We start from the raw sequence: 18,752 nt of genomic DNA, 5'->3' as shown, positions 1-18,752 counted from the left end.
CAACTTTGATCACATTATGTAATGAAAGCTTTTTTTTTTCTCTCTCAAAAAAATTGTTAATGTTTATTCTTGAGAGAGAGGGAGAGACAGAGTGTGAGTGGGGGAGGGGCAGAGAGAGAGAGAGAGAGAGAGAGAGAGAGAGAGAGGAACACAGAATCCGAAGTAGGCTCCAGGCTCTGAGCTGTCAGCACAGATCCCAACCTGGGGCTCATGAGCCATGAGATCATGACCTGAGCCGAAGTCAGACACAACCGACTGAGCCACCCAGGTGCCCCTGTAATGAAAGTTTTCTTCTTGCCCTTGTAGTTTAGAAAGAGCCCATGATTTGAAATCAGATATTTTTTTAAAGTATATTGGGGGCACCTTGGTGGCTCAGTTAAGCATCTGACTTCAGCTCAGGTCATGAACTCATGGCTGTGAGTTCAAGCCCCGCATCAGGCTCTGTACTGGCAGCTCAGAGCCTGGAGCCTGCTTCCGATTCTGTGTCTCCCTCTCTCTCTGCCCCTCCCCTGTTCACGCTCTTTCTCTCTCTCCTTCAAAAATAAATAAACATAAAAAAATTAAAGTATAGTGGACCACAGTGTTACATTAGTTTCAGGTATATTGGGAAATGTTCTAATCTCTCTTCTACCATGGCCACTGTGATGTTAGATCACTACCCAGTAACTTTCTAGGACCTCAGTTTCTCATCTATTGAATAGGGATAATAATGTTCATCTCAGGAATTATGTGCATAGACACAGGTCCAAGAAAAGGAAAGGATGGTACCTTCAAAATTTAATATATAATTATTATTTGCTTTCTCATTCCCCATGGACCTCAGGGCATATCACAGGCATTTTGGAGATAGCTTCTCCCTTTTCTATGGTTGGCATAGAAAAGGGAACTGACTATCCAAAATTTATAAAGTCTAGCCATAATGCATCTGAGAGAGAACCCAGGGATGCTGAAGATAGCGAGGCTTGCTTCCCTCTTCTGCCTTAGTTTTTTCAAGAGTCCTTTGCATTTCTTCAGAACCAGGGGAAGAATGCCATTTAGGGAGGAAGATGATGTCCTTTGGAGATCCTCTAAATGCTAAACAGCAATAATGAATAACCCTGTTTCAGCCTCCCTTTCCAGATGGATTTATTAATTTAAGGCTTTGTCAGGTCATCAGGATGAGATACATATTCAGGAACAACACTGATAATTTAGCATAAGTTGGTGTCCAGGAACCTAGAGACTGCTCTGTGTCTTACATCCTTTGAAGAGAAATGAGGTGAAAGAATATTCAGGTTGAATTCTGAAATAGAAAAAGGGAGAGGAGTAGCATCACACTGGTGAGGAGATTATATTGTCCTCATCCTCTTTTTGAGCAAAGAAATTGTCTTTATTGAGTCATATCTAAAATTATCATGCATTTTCCAACATGAATTCTTAGGACACACTCTTGGACGGCTTGGTGTTCTCACTGTTTGATGAGGAAAAATTAAAATACAAGGTGATTTTTTTAGTCCCCAAGCATTCTTTAAAATGTTTTTATTTTTGAGGATTTAGCTCTAGGTACTGTGAATGTTAAGAAGTATATTGTGATCAGGGGCGCCTGGGTGGCGCAGTCGGTTAAGCGTCCGACTTCAGCCAGGTCACCATCTCGCGGTCCGTGAGTTCGAGCCCCGCGTCGGGCTCTGGGCTGATGGCTCGGAGCCTGGAGCCTGTTTCCGATTCTGTGTCTCCCTCTCTCTCTGCCCCTCCCCCGTTCATGCTCTGTCTCTCTCTGTCCCAAAAATAAATAAAAACGTTGAAAAAGAAAAAAAAAAAAAAAAAAAAAAGAAAAAAAAAAGAAGTATATTGTGATCAAACTAGCAACCTTAGAAATGGCAGAAGGTTGGGGCGCCTGGGTGGCGCAGTCGGTTAAGCGTCTGACTTCAGCCAGGTCACGATCTCGCGGTCCGTGGGTTCGAGCCCCGCGTCAGGCTCTGGGCTGATGGCTCAGAGCCTGGAGCCTGTTTCCGATTCTGTGTCTCCCTCTCTCTCTGCCCCTCCCCCGTTCATGCTCTGTCTCTCTCTGTCTCAAAAAAATAAATAAACATTAAAAAAAAAAAAAAAGAAATGGCAGAAGGCATGATGGGTAGATGAGGATGAGGTCAGACCTCTCTCCTCTCAAATGCTTGGCTTCTCTTATTAGCGTGAATGGTTAGATAGTTTGTTCCCACTTTCTTTGTCCCCTTACCCCATAAGAGATTCTTTCATCTTTTGAATAAGTGCTGAGGTAGGCAGGATTTTTTTTAATGACTCCCCTAAATATGTCCTGCTTGAATCCCCAGAACCTGTGAATTTGATGGGATATGATGCATGTGGTTTTGTTACATTAACATGGCACAGTTGACTGAGATAGATTATCTTTGTGGGTGTGATCTAATCACATGAACCCTTAAAAGCAAAGAGTTTTCTTAGTCTGGTGGCAGAAAGAGAAACGGGAGATTTGAGGATTCAAGGTGCTATTGCTGGCTTTGGAGACCTAGGGGACCACAGGCAAGGACTGAAAGGTGGCCTCTGCGAGCTGAAATTGACCCCCTAAACAGGAGCCAGCAAGGAAATGGGGACCTCAGTCCTACAACTACAAGGAACTGACCTCTGCCAACAGCCTAAATGAACTTGGAAGTGTTTGTTTCCTCAAAACCTCTTAAGATTTCAGCCCAGTCAACACCTTCCTCGACTTTGGCTCTGTGAGACCCTAAGCAGAGAAGATGATCAAGGCTTCCTGGATTTATGATGGAACAGTAAGGTGATAAATGGATGTTGTTTTAAACCACTAAGTTTATGATAATTTGTTATGTAGCAATAGATAGCTTACACAAATGCAACCTTTCAGTCTGGAAAAGGAGTAACGTTTCATCTGAATTTTGCGCTGAGAAAAAAACCAAAAATTGACTTCTCTGACCCTCTGCCTCTTGACTTCATTGAATCTAGTCTAGCTCAGAAAGGCTAAAGAAGGAAAGACCTTTAAACACAAATTGTATACCATGGTCTTCTACCATAGTCATTTCATTTGTATGAAATAGATACTTTTTCTTGTTTTAAAAGATGAGAAAACGGAGACTGAGATTCAACAGTGATGACTCGGTCCTTGAGATTATCTAGGCAGAAAGTAATAAAACCAGATAGAAACCGATGACCAAAGCTGCCTATATTATATCACAACACAAGGTAGAGGAGCCACAATACCATTGGTGGAGAGGGAAAGACAGATTAGACAGTTTTTCAGATTTCTCAGTGAAGGTGATTAGTCTGTTTTTCTTACAATTACCATCCTTGTTGTTAACTTGCAGATAAGTAGCATTTTGCCTCCCCCTGGGTTCATTTTACCCCACTGCTCATTTCCTGGGTATCTGGACAGGCTCAGTTTAGTTGGCTCAGCTCTGCCCTCAAGATGGATATTTTTAACCATTGTAGATTAGAGCCTTCCAGGAATCATGTAGCTGCTTTTACAGAAACCAACCCTGCAGATCTTGCGGGGCAAGAGGTGTTATGTGTGTGTATGGGTGGTATCCGAGACCAGACAGACTTGCATCCCTTTTGTACCTTTAAGGCCTTTCCATTCTCATCTCCCAGCATTTGGAGCGAGGACTTTAAGTTTCCAAAACATAGCTGCAAAGGATAGCAAACAGCTAGCCTATAACTCCCATAGCAACAGGGGAATAGTCAGTAGGGATTTAGCTCAGGAAAATTTGTGCAGTGCAAAAGACCTATGAAATTTTCAGAAAGCAGCTTGGCCGTATAGAAATGAGCAGATTGAAAGTCCCAGAATCCTGGGTTCAAGTCACTTTTGGTACAGTCTTCTTATGCTTCAAGTTCCTTCCCTGGTGTGAAATGAGCAGATTTCCTTGAGATGCGCCTCCTGGAGATGTCATTGAAATAAGTGGAATTAGATTAAAAAAATTTTTTAATGTTTATTTTTAAGGGAAAGAGCGCACGTGCGCAGGAAAGGGGCAGAGAGAAAGGGAGACAGGATCTGAAGTGGGCTCTGTGCTGACAGCGGAGAGACAGATGCAGGGCTCAAACCCACCAACTGTGAGATCATGACCTGAGCTGAAGTCAGATGCTTAACCCACTGAGCCACCCAGGTGCCCCCAAATTAGATTTTGAAACTTCTTTTTGGCACACAAGATCTTATAAATTGTCTCTATCTCTGCTCTTTCTTGATTACTAATTTACCAGGAGTAACTTAACACTAGGATTCTCCGCCAGTGCTAAAATTAGACTCCACCACTCTGGGGCTTCCTTTCCTCCTCCTTGCTTTGTTTTAGGGCTTGAGGGAAACATATACCATTGGAATTAAACTAAAGACTAAAGAAAAACTTTTCCCCTTAGAAAACACTATTTTCATCCTACCCACCTTATCGTCCTTTTAAAGAAGGAAGCCAGCTCTGCCCTGGATTTTGATTATTTGATTCAGTTGTACAGATGGACTCGGGAAAGCCTAGGAATCCTTTGGGAATAAGAGAGGAATAAACAGAATTGGAATGGAGACAAGTTAGTCTCCCGGTCTCTCCAGCCAGCTTTCCTTTCCCAGCCAGATAAGCTTTCTGCCATGAAAACTTCGAGGTTCTCTGTCACATCACAAAAGGGCCTAGAGTTACTGCTAAGTGTGCTGACATCCTGTCTGAGGGTGGGAGGTTCAGGTATTGGGCACTTTTCCTGACCAGAGATCTGGGGAAAAGAAACAGGCGAGAAGGGAGTCAATCTTTTCCAGCTGCAACCTAGAGAGAGAAAAGGAACAAATTCTTCACCAGGGAAGATTGTGTAAACAGTGCCTTTGGCTGGAGCCATAGAGTTGGGGAAGCAAAGAAAGGGATCTTTGTTCTCCCCTACCCCAGCCAGAGCACAATCGTAGAGCTGGGATTGTTTGCTTTGGCAAGGGACTCCCTGCTTGAAAGGACTAGGCGTTCCAGAGACTGGTGAGGCCTCTGTTGGGTTTCCCTTATGGAGCTGAGGAGAGGACAATCCCTGGCCTAAATTTTTTACCTAAGGAAGTGAGCTGGGAAGCCTGGAGGCCTAAGGTATCTCGCCCATTCTTTAGCTTTGTTCACCTCCTTCCCTTTCCAACTTGACCCCACCACAGGATGTTAGGCTAGCCTCAATCTTCCTGCCTTTGAGGATGCTTGTGGTTCTTGTACTAGTGTTCTATCCCACAGACAGCAAGACAATCCCAGTGCTCCTTTCTAACGAATCAAACAGGAAAAAGGGATTCCAAGATTATCTTATTCATTCTGTTACTCTTTTTTTTAAGTTTATTTTTTATTTATTTTGAGAGAGAGTGGGAGGGAGGGGCAGAGAGAGAGGAAGAGAGGATCCCAAGCAGGCTCCACACTATCAGTTCGGAGCCCGAAGTGGGGCTCGAACTCAGGAATCATGAGATAATGACCTGGGCCGAAAATCTAGATTCAGACGCTTAACCGACTGAGCTTTCCAGGTGCCGCTTTATCCTGTTACTTTTTGATTGTATTGCACATGATGCTGATAGTTGTGGGCAATCCAAAAATCTCCAGAAATGTCCCATTTTCTTTGGGTAGCATTAATGTCTCACAAATGTAAAATACCATTTATGTATTGCCTGCTTATGCCAAGTGTTTTACAAATGCCATTTCTTTTAATCTTCATGACCACCTATTACGTAGATACAATTACCCCTTTTACAGATTGGGACACTAGGGATTAGCAAAATAGAATAATTTGTCCATGGTGCATTAGTTTGCTAGGGCTATCAGAACAAAGTACCACAAACTGAGTGGCTTAACAGAAATTTATTATCTCACAGTTCTGAAGGCTGAAAGTCCAAGATCAATGTGTCAATGGAGTTGGTTTCTTCTGAAGACTGTGAAACAGAATCTGTTCCATGCCTCTCTGTTAGCTTCCGGTGGTTTGTTGGTAATCTGTAGCATTCCTTGACCCCTAGATCTGTGCTTTCGTGTTCAAATGGCATTATCTCTGCGTGCATGTCTATGACCAAATTTTCCCTTTTTATAAGGATACGAATTGTTGGATTAGGGCCTTATCCTCCTCCAGTATGACCTTATCTTTAAAAAAAAAATTTTTTTAACGTTTATTTATTTTTGAGACAGAGAGAGACAAAGCATGAACGGGGGAGGGTCAGAGAGAGGGAGACACAGAATCTGAAACAGGCTCCAGGCTCTGAGCTGTCAGCACAGAGCCCGACGCGGGGCTCGAACTCACGGACCGCGAGATCATGACCTGAGCCGAAGTCGGCCGCTTAACCGACTGAGCCACCCAGGTGCCCCTGTATGACCTTATCTTAACTGATTACAACTGCAATGACTATTTCCAAATGAGGTCACATCTGAGGTACGAGGGTTAGGACTTCAACATATGAATTGGAGATGGAGGGGAAACACGATTCAACTTGTAATAGATGGAAATTTGCTATGTCAAGATTTTAATTGGGGGGGGGTGCCTATGTGGCTCAGTTGGTTAAGTGTCTGACTCTTGGTTTCAGCTCAGGTCATGATTTCATGGTTTGTGAGATCAAACCCTACATTGGGCTCTGTGCTGACATCACACAGCCTGCTTGTGATTCTCTCTCTCTCTCTCTCTCTCTCTGCTCCTCCTCCACTCACTCACCCTTTCTCTCTCTCTATCTCTCTGTCACAAAATAAATAAACTTGAATATTAAAAAGATTTCAATTTGGGTCTGACTCCAAAGCCATTTGTTCTTCCTACTATACTTTGCTGCCTCCTTAAAATAAGAAAGTTATTAAAAATGTCTCCTAGTTTCCAATGTCTCTCATCTTCAAGCCAAACTCTTTGTTGCAGCTGCTAGTTACCTTTCTAAAATGTGAATTTGATTAGTCACTCTCCTACTTAAAATCTTTGAGTGGTGGGGTGCCTGGGTGGCTCAGTCAGCTAAGCATCCAACTTTGGCTCAGGTCATAATCTCATGGTTTGTGAGTTCGAGCCCCATGTCGGGCTCTGTGCTGACAGCTCAGAGCCTGGAGCCTGCTTCGGATTCTGTGTCTCCCTCTCTCACTCTCTCTCTGCCCCTCCCCCACCCACACTCTGTCTCTGTCTCAAAAATGAATGAACATTTAAAAAAAATTTTTTTTTCGAGTGGCTTCCAGTGGCTAGCTGCATAAAGTCCAGATACTTTATGGTGGTAAACAGGGTCTTTCTTCCATGCCTGTGTTTTCAGCTTCCTTTCTCATCACTCTCTCCTCCCATTCAGTCACCATAAACTCCAACCATACTGACCTGTTTGCAATTTGCAGCAAACACATTATGCTTATACACTCCTTCGGGACTGGCTTTCATCCATCACTTCTCCCAGTTTATTCCTCTTATAGTTATTCTCATTTCAGCTGTTCAAACCAAAAGACCCTAGACTCATCTTTGATTCCTCTCTACTTCCTTGACTCTATGCATCTATCTCCACTGTCACCACCCTAGTCTAAACCACCATCATCTCACATATACCACTGCAATAGCCTCCTAACCTGGTCTGTCTGCCTCTGTTCTTGACCACTCCATAGTAGAGTGACACTTAAAGTGAAATTGTGATTGTTATTCTGAAAAGAACTACCAATGCCTTACCATTGAACTTGGACTCGAATCTGAAGTACTCACAATGCCTCTAAGTCTACACGATCTCTGCTCTCTACCCACTTCACCAACTTCACCTGAGATTACTCCCCCATCTCACAGTATGTTAGCTATCTATAATTGTGTAACAGTTATACCCCAGGCTTAGTGGCTTGAAACAACAAATATTTATTATCCCACAGTTTCTTTGGGTCAGGGATTTGGGACTGGCTTAGCTAGTTGGTTTCGCCTCAGGACTTGTGTTGAGGTTGCAGACAAGATGTTGGCCAGAGCAGCAGCCCCACTTAATTCAAGGATTGGGACTCGAGGGTCAGATTCCAAGGTGTCTCATTCACATGTTGGCAAGAGGTTTCAGTTCCTTATCATGTGGGCCTCTCCATAAGGGTGGTGGGTGTCCTCACAATACCTGGCTTCCCTTCTAGTGAGTGATCCAAGAGAGAAGTAGGAGAAAGCTACAATGCCTTTTATGGCCTATAATTCAGGTTTATTGAGGAATAATTTATGTACAATAAAATTCACCATTTTAAAATGTATAATGTGTTGACTTTGGGCAGATGTATAGCATAATGTAACCATCACAATTGGGATATAGGACATTTCTATCACCCCAGCAAGTTCTTGTGTGTCTTTATCGTCTGTCTCCCCCCCACCACCACCTTTACCACAGCCTCTCGCAACCACTCATTTGATTCCTGTCTCTGTACTTTTGACTTTTCCAGATTGTCATGAAATGGCATAATACAGAATGTAGGGTTTGTGTCTGGCTCCTTTCACTTCATGTGATGCTTTTGAGATTCTTCTGTTGCCTGTATTATTCCTTTTTATTGCTGAGTAGTATTTCATTGTATAGATGTGCTATAATTTCTGTATCAGTTCACCAGTTGATAGACATTTAAGTAGTTCCCAGTTTGGAGCTATTTATAATAAAGCTGTCCTAAGCATTCATGTATGGGTCTTTGTGTGGGTAGATTTCTCTTGAGGAAATACCCAGGAGTTGGATTTCTGGGTTATGTGGTAAATGTATGTGTAACTATGTAAGAAACTGCCAAGTTGTACACCTGAAACTAATATAACCTTCTATGTCAACTATTCATCAATCAATAAGGAAGGGAGCGGGAGAGGAAGGAAGAATTGCCAAATTGTTCTCCAAAGGGGATATATCAATGAAAGAATGAAGGCCTTTGAATATGTTGTTTCTTTCTTTCTTTTTTTTTTTTTTTTAATATGTTGTTTCTTTAAACTGAATAATCTGGATACCTGGCTGGCTGAGTCGGTAGAGCATGTGACTCTTTTTTTTTTTTTTTTTTTTTGTAAGTTTATTTATTTTGAAAGAGAAAGAGAGCGCACACACACAAGCTGGAGTGTGAGTGGGGAGGGGCAGAGAGAGAGAGGGAGAGAGAGAATCCCAAGCAGATTCCTCACAGTGCAGAGCCCTACCCAGGGCTCAAACTCAGCAAACCGTGAGATCATGACCTGAGCTGAAATCAAGAGTTGGACACTTAATTGAATGAACCACCCAGGCGCCCTGAGCATGTGACTCTTGATGTCGGGGTTGTGGGTTTGAGCCCCAGGTTGGGTATAGAGATTACTTAAAAATAAAATCTTTAAAAAAATGGAATAGTCTTCCACCCTTTAAATCTCATATGTACCCATTAAAACAGCTCAATAAAAAACTAAACTTGTCAACTCGCTCTAGGGTTTTTTGTTCTTTGCTCTGTGTGGCTATACATACATTTGTTTTAACACTTAACTATGTTATATTGTAATTATTTATGTACATATCTGTCTTGGCCACAAGATTGTGAATATCTGTGACATAGTAGCCACTCAGTAACTAGTTTTTAAATGGATGAATGAATGAAAGAAATGTGTAACATTATGGCTTATCTTATAGTTTATCTTTCTATAAGATGGAGCAATTTAAAAGCAAAACAAACAAACAAAAATATGCACAAAATAAGAAATAAATACACCTTAAAGGACCACTCTTTTTTTTTAAAGAGCTTTTAAAGTAATCTCTACACCGAAAGTGGGGATCGAGCCCACAATCCCAAGATCAAAAGTCACATGCTCTAAGACTGAGCCAGCCAGGCACCCCTTTAGAGGACCACTCTTCACATTAGATGTGGGGGGGGGGGGGCGCCTGAGTGGAGCCTACTTAAAAAAAATAATAAATTGATATTTTTTTCTTTAAGTAATCTCTACACCTAATGTGGGGCTTAAAGTCACAACCTTGGGATCAAGAGTCACATGCTCTACTGACTGAGCCAGCAAGGCACTTGAATAAATGCAAACTTAAATTCAGAGCTTTGGAGGTAGCCTGTGTCAGGAAGAACCCCTTGAAACTTAAGTGTCTTTAGCTTCAAGGCAAATCTACCTCTAATGCCAGGCACTATTCTAAAGGTATTACCTAATCTGCTTAAACAACCCTATGAAGCAGAGCTTCCATTTTAGAGACGAAGACGTTGAGATCCAAAGAGACAGCAAATTTTTACAGGATCCCACTACTAGTAAGTATGGCAGGGAGGTTTGGAGCCCAGGATGTCTGGCTTCAGAGTCTGCCTCCCTGAATCAGTGTGAAGTATTTATCATTCATTGTAGGTCTAGATCTGGCATTCCCCATCTAAGGTAACTTGTAAATCTGAAACCTGGCTCGGGGTTTGGTACAACCAAAGCTGCAGGGCATGGCTTTCTTTAAGTACCTGGGGCATTTCTCTAGCTAGAAGCTTGAATATCTTCAGAACTTAGATAAAGATGAAAGAGTAACATTGAGTCTCTGGTAGCTCTCTTGGGTCCAGCCAGTCTATTTTTTCTCCTGAATCTGTATACCTAATAACCTCAAACACGGTCATTTGGGGTATAGCTATGTAAACCATTATGGACGTAGAGGTACTTACCTGGCTGGTTCAGTTGGAAGAGCACACAACTCTTGATCTTGGGGTTGTGAGTCTGAGCCTCATGTTGGCTGTAGAAATTACTTAAAAAAAAAAAAAAAGAATATTATAGACAGATTAGCTGCACCTAGTCTAATAATGAAACGTCATTTCCTTTCTGCTACAAGTAAGAGTAGCCAATAATACTGTGAATGACAATGAGAAATCAAAATGTTTGGAGGCTTTTTTTCTTCTTAATTAAAAAATAATTATAAGCCTACTTGTCTTCTAACCTTCCTTCCTGTCTTCCTCCTTCCTTCCTGAATAATTTAATCTAAGAGCCATTCGGTGGGGATTGTAGGAGTCCCGTTAGTCGAGCAACCACAGTGGCCCATTGTGGGGTGCTGGAGCCTGAGGAGAGTGAAGAGGTTTCTGATTCTATGTGGAGAGACCACTGTGGGAGTCTGGCACGGGGTATTGGGGGTCAAGAGGGCATTCATGGTGCAGGGAAGCGATTGGGCAGCAATAGCAACAGAAGACTGATTATATATAAGGGAGACTGATCAAATAAGTAAATATACTAAGGGTAAAGGAAACCAGATTTTTTCTGCCAGACAGGGTCTCAACTATGGAAAAGGACAAAAGCAGAAAGAATCCTGTAACATTGGGTTAGAATTGGAGGTATCAGAGTGAAATATATATACCTACACATACATACACATACTTCTCCCCGAATTCTGTTCTGAAAGGACCTCAGAATAATGACTCCCCCTAGCACTGATCACATCTGGTATTGGTTTCTAGTACCATTCTCCACTAAAAAGGACCATTGCTTCTTGGAGAAAGGGCTGACCCAAGGCCTGGGGAGGGAAAGTTCAAGACAAACCTGAGACATCTGATTGTGCCAAAAAAGTGTGGAATGACCTAATAATCACAGGGACGTTTTAGAAGGATGCAAGAGCAAGCTTGAAGGGGTTCCCACTTGTCAAATCTGGGGCAATTTGAATATCAACTAAATAATAACGGTAAAAGATTAGAATCCACTGAATAAAACAGGAATCTATGAGCCATTCTGATAGTAATTAATTAATAAATAGGAAGAAGAAAAAGCTTTTCCCAGTAAAATGACTAATAAACATAGAAGGAATGATGGAATTAGAACGTGTCACTTAGTAACCATCATAATAACCACAAAACATCAATGACTACTAAACCCAGTGGGTGAAAACTGGACAAGGAATATGATACTTCTACAGTCTCAAAGTACTTTCCCACAAAATGCTTATAAAAGTATAAAAATAATTTTACAGTGGAGGAACCTGGCAGACATCACCACAACTAAGAGATTAATGTTACCATTAATGGGACAAATCAAAATAATGTATAGGCTGATGGGATGCAATTAGAACATCACTTCTGTTGTAATCCCTGACAAAAATGCATAACCTGAATCTAATCACAAGAAAATATCAGACATACCAAACTGAGGAATATTCTATAACATAGCCGGCCGGGGGGCGCCTGGGTGGCTCGGTCGGTTAAGCGTCCGACTTCGGCTCAGGTCATGATCTCATGGTCCGTGAGTTCGAGCCCTGCGTCGGGCTCTGTGCTGACCGCTCAGAACCTGGAGCCTGTTTCAGATTCTGTGTCTTCCTCTCTCTCTGCCCCTCCCCTGTTCATGCTCTGTCTCAAAAATAAATAAACGTTAAAAAAAAAATAAAAAAAAAAAATAGCCGGCCAGTAGTCTTTAAAAGCATCAAGGTCATGGGGCGCCTGAGTGACTCAGTCAGTTAAGCCTCTGACTTTGGCTCAGGTCACAATCTCACTGTTCTTGGGTTCGAGCCCCGCGTTGGGCTCTGTGCTGACAGCTCAGAGGCTGGAGCCTGCTTCGGATTCTGTGTCTCCTCTCTGCTGCTCCTGCGCTCTCACTCTGTCTCTCTCTCTCTCAAAAAAAAAAAAAAAAAAAAAAAAAAATTAAATATTTACAAAAAATAAAAGCGTCAAGGTCATGAAAGTTAAGGGAAGACCAAGAAACTGTTCCATATTGAAGGAGAGTAAAGCAACATGACAACTAAATACAACACGTGACTGAGCTGGATCCTTTGGCTTTAGAGGATATTTTGGAGAAAATTGGCAAAACTTGAACAAAGTCTATGGATTATATGGTAGTAATGTATCAAATATTAATTTCCTGATTCTGATGGCTTTATTATGGTTATCTAGGAGAATTCCTACTTGGTAGGAATCATACTAAAGAAATAAAAAGCATACATTTTAAAAAGGAAGAATCAAAACTGTCTTTTTTCATAGGTATCATGAATGTTTATACAGAAAATCCTATGGAATCTACAAGAAAACCACTAGAACTAATAAGGAAGTTTGACAAGGTTACTGGATAGAATATCAATATGCAAAAGCCATACACACACACACACACACACACACACACACACACACAAGCAGGTATTGTCAGCCACTGGACTCTGAGTCTGCAAAAGACCATTCGACTGTTCTATCAAACCAGCTGCTTCAGGACCGTGGGAAATATGGTAACACCGGTGAATTCAAAGACCATAAATAGACTCATTGCTGCACTTCTTTGGATGAGAAATGAGTTCCTTGATCAAATCAATGGTGTATGGACTACCATGACGGTAGATAAGGCATTCTGTAAGTCCATGGATGGTAATTTTGGCTAAAATATCTCAGGTAAGGAAAATCTATATCCAGAGTAAGTATCTATTCTGGTAAGAACAAAATGCTGCCCCTTCCATGATAGAAGTGGTCCATTGTAACCAACCTGCCATCAGCAAGCAGATCGCCCCAGGGAATGGTGCCATATCGGACACTCAGCAATGGTTGTACCCAGATTGGCTTTGGTGAATGGAAGTCCATATTGCTGAGCCCATGCATAACTTCCATCTCTGCCACCATGTCCAGTTTGTTCATGAGCCCACTGGGTGATGACAGGAGTGGCTGGGGAGAGAGGCCGACTGGTATCCATAGAACGGATCATCCTATCCACTTGATTATTAAAATCTTTCTCTGCTGAGAGCACAAAGTACACAAATATTTTCACGTTTTTTGCCCATTCAGAGAGTCTATATACATACTTCTTCCCTAAATTTCCTTGTCATCAATTTTCCACTCATATCCCTTCCAAGTCCCTGACCATCCAGCCAAACCATTAACCACAGCCCATGAATTGGCATATCATCACATGTCTGGCTGTTTCTCCTTCCAAGCAAAGTAAACAATCAGGTGCAGAACAACCAGTTCTGCTCCCTGGGATGATTTCCCATCAGGAATGTCCCAGAAAAAGGCTGCAGTACATCAACTGTCTACTTCAGCATGGTACCTGCACATCATGCAGAACTATCAGTACAGGCCTATGTCTCCTCTTCCTTTATCTCCTAATCATAGAGACCTGTATGAGGCCATCAGTGCAGGCCAGGAGAGGATGCCAGTGTGACAGGAGTGGGGACCACGGGCATCTGGGCCACCTCTTCATGTAACTTACTTATGCCTTCAGGACTTGCTCAGGCCTGATCACCTAGGTACCACTTCCATGTGATGATGGAGTGCTGCTGTGCATACCCAACCTTACGGCTTAGTGGGTGAAATAACACCCAGTTCATGATGGGTAGCTGAGGTTGCCTGGTAACTTGGTGGCCCATGATTAGGAATTCAGTCTCTACTATGGCCAACTAGTAGGCCAAGAACAGTTTCTCGAAAGGAGAGTAGTATCTACAGAGGATGGCAGGGCTTTGCTCTAGAATCCAAAAGTCCTATGTTGCGATTCACTGACAGAAGTTCCAAACAGCATCCCTGTCTGCCACTATCGCTTCAAGCACCATTGGATCTGGTGGATCACGTGGCCCAAGTAGCAGAGCAACTCGCACGAGCCCTGTTGTGAGGCCTGCTGTTCTGGCACACTCAAAACTAGCAGCTTTTTGGGTCACTTGGTAAATAAGCTGTAGTTAACACCCAAAGGAGGAATATGTTGCTTCGGAAGTTCAAAGCAGCCCACTGGGGGGCGCCAGCGTGGCTCAGTGGGGTCAGCGTCAGCGGGGTCTGTGAGCTCAAGCCTCAAGTCAGGCTCTGTGCTGACAGCGTGTCCCTCTGTCCTTCCCCGCTTGCGCTCTCTCTCTCTCAAAAATAAATAATACACATTTTTTAAATAATAAATAAGTAAATAAGCAAAGCAGCCCACTGGGCATTGTGACTTTATCGTTTGTGGGAGGGGCCAGATGCAACAACTTAATCGATAACTTCATCTTGGAAGGGGATAGCTCCACATGCCCCACACTACTGGGCCCCTAGAACTTTCACTGAGCTAGAAGACCCCTGAATTATTGGATTTATGTTCCACCCTCCAGCATGCAACTATCTTACAAATCAGTCTGGAGCAGTTACCACTTCTTGTTCATGAGGTCTAATCCGCATCATGTTCTTGATGTAATGGACCAGTGCACTGTCTTGTGGAAAGGAATGACAATTAAAACTATCGTGAACTGGGGCGCCTGGGTGGGGCTCAGTTGGTTAAGCATCTGACTTTGGCTCAGGTCATGATCCCACTGTTCATGAGTTCGAGCCCCACGTTGGGCTCTGGGCTGACAGCTCAGAGCCTGGAGCTGCTTTGGATTCTGTGTCTCCCTCTCTCTCTGTCCTTCCCTGCTTGCACTCTGTCTCTCTGTCTCTCTCAAAAATAAATAAAAAATTAAAAAAAAAAAACTATTGTGAATTAAATTGTGATTATAGGGCTCAAGAGTTGATATACCCTTGAGGGAAGAGAGTGTATTGCTGACCTTGCCAATATAATGTTTGTTTATTTACTCATTTACTTTTTTAAAAAAATGTTTATTTTTGAGAACGCACGTTCACACACACGCCCCATGCAGGGCTTGAACTCACATGCTGTGAGGTCATGACCTGAGCTGAAGTCAGACACTCAACCGACTGAGCCACCCAAGCACCCCTGACCTTGCCAGTTTAAAGCAAACAGCTTCTGGTGGGCCTTATTGACAGGGATGGAGAAAAGGGCATTTGCCAGATTGATAGCTGCACACCAGGTAACCAGGGCATGTGTTAATTTCCTCAGGCAATGAAACCACATCTACAGCAGCTACAACTGGAGCCACCATCTGATTAAGCTTACAATAGTCCACTGTCATTCTCCAAGGACCACCTGTCTCCTGCACAGACCAAATAGGCAAGTTGGATGGATTATGTGTTCTGGAACTGGCAAAATAACCATAGGATGGGTTCAGGGACCAGTGGACCCACTGTGAGGACCTGAGCTAAAACTCCCCAAGCCCCTACTCTGACTGGTGGGCCACAGTGACATTTTGGATCTCCTAGAATTAGTGTCAGTTCAGAATCAGTGCCCAGTATCCCCTGGAAATTCGGATTCTTTCTTTAACCCTAATGCAGTTACACTGGCGAAAGACTATAGGTTCCTTTGTGGAAGGCTTGGAGAAAGATTAGCAGTATAAATTTCAGTACCAGGGTCCTTCATCAAGGGGACCCAGCCTCCCCTTCCTTCATTAAAGCGGTTCTGAGTCTGTAAACTGGCTAAAGTGTGAGAATTGATTGAGGGGCCATGACTCTGTGATTCAGGTTAAACTCTTGTCCATCTGACCTAGAACTTTTTTCCTTATACCAATCAAGTAAGAAACTTAGTAGGCTTCTTATCTATTACACTTCTAGAAACACCATGACCAACTAGTCAATGCCACAGTTCTGTGAGCATCAGATTATTCTGATTGCCTCTACTATCTATTATGGTAATCATGCCTACCTTGCCTTTGGTGGCTGACTGCTGCCATTTGGCCCTTGCCCCTCAGGATCCAATTACTCTCACTGCATTTAGGTGTCGCAATTCAGTGACTGCATTGCTCACTGTAAGGTCTGGTCTATAGAGAAGAATGATCACAGAGTTCTCCAAGGATTCTTGGGTTCCCCTCATGAAATTTTTTTTTTAAGTTGATTTGTATGTTTTGAGAGAGAGAGAGAGAGAGAAAACACAGGAGGGGGAGATAGAAAGGGAGAGAGAGAGAGGATCCCAACCAGTCTCCATGCTGTCAGTGTGGAGCACGATGCAGGGCTCAAACTCAAAACCATGAGGTTATGACCTGAGCTGAAATCAATAGTTGGTCGTTTAACCAACTGAGCCACCTAGGTGCCCCTAAATAAAAATAAAAAAAAAAATTTAAGAGTTTTATTATAAGATTTATTACAACAAATTAGTTTATTGGGGTGCCTGGGTGGCTCAGTCAGTTAAGTGTCTGACTCTTGGTTTTGGCTCAGGTCATGATCTCACAGTTCGTGGGTTCAAGCCCCATGTCAAGCTGTGCACTGACAGAGAAGAGCCTGCTTGGGATTCTCTCTCTCGCTCTTTCTCTGCCCCTACCCTGCTCACATGGTCTCTATCTCTCTCAAAAATAAATAAATAAGCTTTAAAAAATGACGAATTAGGGGCGCCTGGGTGGCGCAGTCGGTTAAGCGTCCGACTTCAGCCAGGTCACTATCTCGCGGTCCGGGAGTTCGAGCCCCGCGTCGGGCTCTGGGCTGATGGCTCAGAGCCTGGAGCCTGTTTCCGATTCTGTGTCTCCCTCTCTCTCTGCCCCTCCCCCGTTCATGCTCTGTCTCTCTCTGTCCCCAAAATAAATAAACGTTGAAAAAAAAAATTTTTTTTTAAATGACGAATTACTTTATAACAAATAAATACATTTACCATTAATTGGCTTATGCAGTTATGGAGGCTGAGAAGTACCACAACTGGAGACCCAGGATAGCCAGTGGTTTCATTTGTGTCTGAGTTCAAGAGCCTGAGAACAAAGAGAACCAGTGGTGTGAGTTCCAATCCAGATCTGAAGGCTTGAGAACCAGGACTGATGGTGTGAGTTCCAATGTAACTGGAAGAGACGATTCTATGTCCCAGCTGGAAAGTATTTGGACAGAGAGCAAATTCTCCCTCACCCCCAGCTTTGTTCTAGTCAGGCCTACAATGGATTGGATGAGGCCTACCCACATTGGGGAGGGCAATCCATTTTGTTCAATCCACTGATTCAAATGTGTTTTGGGGGGGCTTTTTCTCATGACCCTGAGATCAAGACCCGAGCTGAGATCAAGAGTCTGACACTTAAAAAAAAAAAAAAAAGTCTGAAGCTTAACCGTTTGAGCCACCCAGGTACCCCCACTGATCTGATTCAAATGTTAATCTTATCCAGAAACACTGAGAGACACATCGGGAATAATATTTAACCAAAAACAAACAAACAAACCACAATAAGAAGCCATCACACATGTATTAGAGGCAGTTGAACTCTCATAGCTTCATTGTGGGAATGCAAAATGATATATTCACTGGAAAACAGTTTGGCAGTTTCTTAAAAAAAGTACACATTTAGGGGTGCCTGGCTGGCTCAGTTGGTGGAGCATGTGACTTGATCCTGGGGTTGTGAGTTCAAGCCCCACGTTTGGCATAGAGATTACTTAAAAAAATACATACACACATACATACATACATACACACATTTAGCTATGATTGAGCAATTTTTCTCCTAGGTATTTCCAAAGAAAATGAAAGCATATGTTCATAAAAGACTTATGCACAGACTGTGGTATATCCAAACAAAGGAATACCACCCAACAATGAAAAGGAATGAACTGCCAGAGAGCGTGGCTGACTTAGTGAAGTGTGCGACTCTCGATTTTGGGGTCGTGTGTCCCAGCCCCATGTTGAGTGTGGAGCTTACTTACATTTAAAAAAAAAAAAAAAAAGGAATAAACTCTTGGTACATGCACCAGTATGGATGAATCTCAAAATAAGTATGCTGAGTGAAAGAAGACAAATTTTTAAAAGTATATACTATATCATTTCACTTATATACAATTTTAGGAAATGAAGGATAATCCATAGTAAAAGAAATGTCAATAGTGTCTTGGGGACAGCTAGGGGAAGGGGATGGGTCGGAGGGACAGATAACAAAGGGATGGGAAGAAACCTTTGGGGGTGATGTGTGTATGTTTATTATCTTGATTGTGATGATGGCTTCGTGGATGTATACATATTTATTTTAAACCTATCAAATTTCATGGGCCACCTGACTGGCATAGTCGATAGAGCATGTGACTCTTGGTCTCAGGGTTCTGAGTTCAAGCCTCATTTTGGGCACAGACCTTAGTTAAATAAAACAAAACAGAAACAAACTATCAAATTGTACATGTTAAACATGTGTAGTTTATCTTATGTCAATTATACTTCGATAGGACTGTAAAAAA

The sequence above is a fragment of the Lynx rufus genome, unplaced genomic scaffold (assembly GCF_022079265.1).
Source record: "Lynx rufus isolate CCGP_SWC_20201006 ecotype Redwood Valley unplaced genomic scaffold, mLynRuf1.p SCAF_7, whole genome shotgun sequence".
NCBI classification, from domain to species: domain Eukaryota; kingdom Metazoa; phylum Chordata; class Mammalia; order Carnivora; family Felidae; genus Lynx; species Lynx rufus.
The sequence above is the reverse complement of the archived record's forward strand: the minus strand, read 5'-3'. Positions refer to the sequence as shown.